Raw genomic sequence first — 6,000 nt, forward strand, 5'->3', positions numbered from 1 at the left:
CCACTGCCCTCCATAGTCTGTTGTGCTGCCACGGCCCTTCCCGCCTGCTCAGTGTGGTTAAATTGTTGTCTTTGCACCCTCCTACCTGCCTTCAATTTTCAGAGTCCGTGCCCCTGGCCTCTGCCTCTCAACAGTATCCTAATGAACAACTAGATTGCTAACATTCTATATTTATTACAAAAGTGTGGAACGCCTGACGTCATCTTGATGTAATCAAAACTGTAATACCTAGAGCATTTCCTTTAGAAATTACATATATGAGAGGGTCTTATTGGCATCAAAATTATGGTTAGTGCTCTAAAAGACTAAAATAAGGACATATTTTCTGAGTTTTCAAATAGCGACAAAGCACTTTAAATTATTTGTTATCTTTATGTTTTTTTATCCAGTTGACCACTTGATTAAATGTTGCACTTAGGGGAGAGGATGTGGTGTTACTTCCAGAACTGCAGACTTTGCAACTGGGGAACCAGGTTGGAGTTTCTGCTTCAGCTCGACATTCTGTGATTCTGGTCAAATCACTTAGCCTCCCCATGTCTACAACCAAAATGAATTTGTTCTTGTGTGATGTAACCAATGCTCATGTAAAGCACTCCAATACCTGACAAGTCTGCACTATATAACACTGCAAAAACACAAAATAATAAGTGTTTTGAACACTTCTGTCATTGGGCTATATTTGGGCTACATCTGGGTGATTTTGGGCTACATTTGGGCTCTTTTGTCTCCGGTGGCCATCTTGGGAGATTTATTTGTTATGAAGTTTCGTAATTTCTCATGTACTGCAGTCTCCTCAGTAGGAAATGCTTTCAGTTTTTTACTTTGATTCCATCATGAAGGTATTCAGATATGTCACACATTTGCCATATATTCTGAATGTTAGCACTCTAGTTGCTCATTAGATCACTGTAGTAAAACTACTGTTCACCATGGAAGTCTGCTCCTGGTATTAAAAGTGCATGTTTCAGTCTGCATGTCAGAATATTTTAATGAAATAGAAGAGGATTTGAGAAGTCACTCAAAATGTGCCCTAATTTTTCTTTCTGCAGCACTAATCATACTTTCTATGGCAAAATGAAACCCCTCATTTTGTTCCTTTTTAAATTAAATGTTTTAAGTGTTACCAGTTTATTCCAATCAAGATGGCTTCAGGTGTGCCATACTTTTGTCATAATGAAGACAGTAAGCGCTCTAGTTGTTTTTAAGAACACTCTGGGACATTCTGTCATTGGGCTATACTTGGGCTACATCTGGGTGATATTTGGGCTACATTTGGGCTCTTTTGTCTCTGGTGGCCATCTTGGGAGACTTATTTGTTATGAAGTTTCCTAATTTCCTCATTTACTGCAGTCTCCTCAGTAGGAAATACTTTCAGTTTTTTACTTTGATTCCATCAAGAAGGCATTCAGATGTGTCACACATTTGCCATAAATTCAGAATGTTAGCACTCTTTTTGCTCATTAGATCACTGTAGTAAAGCTACTGCTCACCAGGGAAAACTGCTGCTGGTATTGAAAGTGCATGTTTCAGTCTGCATGTCCGAATTTTTTAATGAAATAGAAGAGGATTTGAGAAGTCACTCAAAATGTGCCCTAATTTTTCTTTCTGCAGCACTAATCATACTGTTTATGGAACAATGAACCCCCTCATTTTGTTCCTTTTTAAATTAAATGTTTTAAGAGTTACCACTTTAATCCAAGCAAGATGGCTTCAGGTGTGCCATACGTTTATCATAAGTAGGACTGTTAGCGCTCTAGTTGTTCTTTGGAACACTCTGGGAAGCTGCAGTAGAACACAAAGGAATCAACTGACAGTCTCTGCCCTTGTTGGATGTACATGTTTTACTGAGAATGTCAGACTTCATTCTCACATGACTGAGAAAGATAATGTGAATTTACAGAAAATAAGCTCTCAGTTTAGCTTATAGATCACCTTCCAAACCTCTGTGGGAAAAGCATGAGAAAATATTTTTCTCTCAATCATGATATCCCAGCAGAAGGCTTTTTCACATGGTGAAATCACCTTAGAACATACCACAATTCCTAAAATGAGTATGGTACCATCAACAAATGATTTATAATGTAACTAAAGTCTTAAAACCTTCTATTAACTGCAATGCTTTTTAATGAGGTGCTATCATGTATATTGGTCCCAAGATGGCTGCCAACAATTCTTGGATGAAGTGCTGACAGCCAATCAGATCTCAGGATGAGATGTGTGGTTAGGCTCCGCCCACATATATATATGATTTTACTTTTGATTTTCTCAGGAATTACTGAACAGATTGACTCCATATATACAAAAGGCACATCCCTGAGCTGAGTACTACCTCTCTGCCAAATTTCAAGTAATTCTGTTCAGCCGTTCGGGCTGTACCTCGGACTAAAGGTCCCTATGGAAAATTAAATGGGGAAAACGCGTTTTGGGACCCCCCTTTTTTCTCAGCCCCCGCTTGGCGAATCCCCCCGAGACTTTCAGGGTAGGAGCGGAGCGGAGCGGAGCGCCCCACCTATTTTGAAAATTTCGCGAGGATTCGTCAACCGGTGCCAAAGTTATTCCAAATAGAATGTTGCGGATTTCCTATGGAAACACGGTCCTAACTATACCTATCTACTGGCGACCGCCAGTAGATAATATATATATATATATATATATATATATATATATATATATATATATTTATATATTTATATATATATATATTCACCATAGGTTTCAGAGACGTTATAGTTAGTTGGACATTTCACTCATACAAAACCATAGAAATTCCCCCGTTGTAGTTAGTTCAGCTAACTATAACTCGCGCCCCCACAATGCACTGCTGATGACATCACATATTACATCATTCATGACATGGTCAATGACATCACTGATGACATCACTGATGCCATCTAAAATGACATCACTGATGACATCATCCAGTGACTGTGTGTTTCTATAAAGTTTAAACATGTATTATATATATGCCAAGGTGTATTGAAGAATGAGTGGGTATGTAAGTGTCTGGATGGAGGATTTAGTAGGTGCGTCACTGACTGTTTAAGTGAGTTATTACATGTGTCTTATTGAATGCATGGGTTAGTGATTAAACTGCGTGAATGTCTATATCAGTCTGTTGCTGTTGTATAAGCTGCTCCATGGGTTCTTTAGTAGCTACATGAGTGTCTATATAGGTTATTGATTGGTTGCCAGAGTATTTGTATGGGTGCCTGAGTGTGTGTGTGGGTGCATGGGAGGTGTGTGACTCTGTGCATACATGTTTGAGTGATTGATTCGCTGTCTGTATGGGTTCAATAGTGCATGTGGAAACAGCTGTATGGGTGGGTCAGTGTGTGTATGGGTGTGTTACTGAGTGAATGGATGTCTCAGTGGTACATGTCCAAGTAACTACATATGTAAAAGGTAGTATATTTGAGAGTTGGAGTATATACATGACTATATGTGAGAGTCAGTGATTGTGAGAGCGGCTGTATAGATGAGTGTTTAATTGTATCAGTGATTGTATAAGAGAGTAACTATGTGTTTGTTTCTGTTTGAATAAGTGATCTGTTGTGTGTATAACTCTATAGGTCAGTAAATGGAAGTGTGATTGATTCTTTGAATGACTGACTAGGTGTGTGAGTAACTCCATGAATGATTGGTGCTGTGTGAGTGTCTGTATAGGTGTATGAGTGCATATGATAGTGTTATATTGATGAGTGATTGTATGTATGAGTGATTGTATGGGTGAATGAGTGGATGTGTGTGTAGACCTAGGAATCAGTGAGTGCGTATGTAGTAACTGGTATTAGTGTGTTGATGGTTTCGAAAATGGTAGTCTGTATTTTACAGTGAGTGTATCAAAGGTTATATTAGTGTGTGAGGAGGTGCAACAGATTTTCACATGGATGATGTCATCAGTGATGTCATTTGAGATGTCATCAGTGATGTCATCAGTGATGTCACTGACCATGTCATGAATGATGTAATATGTGACATCATCAACAGTGCATTGCGGGGGCGAGAGTTATAGTTAGCTAAACTAACTATAACGGGGGAATTTCTATGGTTTTGCATGAGTGAAATGTCCAACTAACTATAACATCTCTGAAACCTATGGTTATTTAAGTGAATTTCTAAGGCTTTTTAAATGCTAATCTCTAACTATAACGTTCCTGAAACCTATGGTTTTTTCAGTGAATTTCAATGATTTTTAAAATGCTAATTTCTAACTATAACGTGCCTGAAACCTATGTTTTTTTTCAGTGAATTTCAATAGTTTTGTAAAAGCTCATTTCTAACTATGCCTACAAAGTTGGGACATGTGAAGAAATAGGAAGAAAAGCACAGAAAGAAGCAAGACAAATGCAGAAAGTGGCAAAAGAAGTCCAGAAAGATGAAGAAAACTGCAGGAAGATGTGAGAGATGTGCAGAAAGAACCAACAGAGGAGCAGAAAGTCCTCCTGTGCCCCCAACTTTTTAGTGATGGGTACTGGTGGTAACTGACTGTGTTTGGGTTTTGGCGGAGTGATTGCATAAGTACACTCATGTCATATCAAGCCCCGCCCCCTCCCTTCACCACTGTGCAAACGCACCCACTGGTGGGTTTTAATTTGGGGGATTAATTCCCCTTGAATCTTGAGGGTCCCTGGGGGCCTACTAGCCCACCAGGTACCTCCAGTAAGCACCACAGAGCTGCGTTGCAGAGAGGTTGTCCGAGGCCACGGCCGTTTTTACACCTCTCTGCAGTGCAACTCTGTGGGGCTTACTGGACATACCTGATGGGCTAGTTGGCCCCCAGAGACCCTCATGATTCAAAGGGACTTAATCCCCCAACTAAAAACACGCCACAGGGCGTGTTTGGACACTTGTCAAATCAGGCCACGCTCCCTCCCTGCACCACTGTGCAAACGCGCCCCCTGGAGCATTGTTAATTTCGGGGGTTAAATCCCCTTGAGTCCTGAGGTTCCCTGGGGGCCAGCTAGCCCACCAGATACCTCCAGTAAGCACCACACAGCTGTGTTGCAGAGAGGTGTAAAAAAGGCTTGGCCTCTCAACACCTCTCTGCAGCAGCTTCTTGGCGCATACTGGAGGTACCTGGTGGGCTAGTTCATCCCCTGGGGCCCTCAGGATTGAAGGGGACTTAATCCCCCAATTTACAATGTAAAGGGGGTGGGTTTGTACACGTGCTATGTCAGACCCCGCCCCCTCCCTTCACCATTGTGCAAACGCGCCCCGTGGAGCGTTGTAAATTGGGGGATTAAATCCCCTTGAGTCCTGAGGGTCCCTGGGGGCCAACTAGCCCACCAGCTACCTCCAGTAAGCACCACAGAGCTGTGTTGCAGAGAGGTGTAAAAAGGGGCGTGGCCTCTCAACACCTCTCTGCAATGCAGCTTCCTGGCGCATACTGGAGGTACCTGGTGGGCTAGTTCGCCCCCAGGGACCCTCAGGATTGAAGGGGTCTCAATCCCCCAATTTACAATGTGCCAGTGGGTGCGTTTGCACACTTGCTATGTCTGGCCCGGTCCCTCCCTGCACCACTGTGCAAATGCGGCGAAATAAAAAAAAATCTTTCCTGTGCAGTGAACAGTGGCAGCCACCACGAATAAAGGGTTGTTGGACGGGAGGAGGGAGTGTGGTGGGAGTCACGCAGGAGGGTGTTAAAAATGTACAAATAATAGATTAAAAAGAAAACCACTGGGTAAACTGAGCACTTATTTTTTAATTCAGCATGTATTGGTGTGAAGTTCAGTTTATTCACTTCTCTGGAGTGGATGTTTTCATGCTTCAAGGTTGGTTTATGAAGGTGTTTTATCGGGTCCTTTATGACTTCTGATGGGCTTTCTCTTTGTTTAAGTTAGGCTTGCATCCCTGAACTGCATTGGGTGGATATTAATCATGATAACCCAGGAGGAAAAGCACAATCTGTGGCAGTGCATTGTGGGGGCGTAAGCTAAGGTAACTATAACTGCTGAATTTCCATGGTTTGGTACGAGTTAAATCTGAGCCTAACTATAACAT

This window comes from Triturus cristatus, chromosome 6 (assembly GCF_964204655.1).
Source record: "Triturus cristatus chromosome 6, aTriCri1.1, whole genome shotgun sequence".
NCBI classification, from domain to species: Eukaryota; Metazoa; Chordata; class Amphibia; order Caudata; family Salamandridae; genus Triturus; species Triturus cristatus.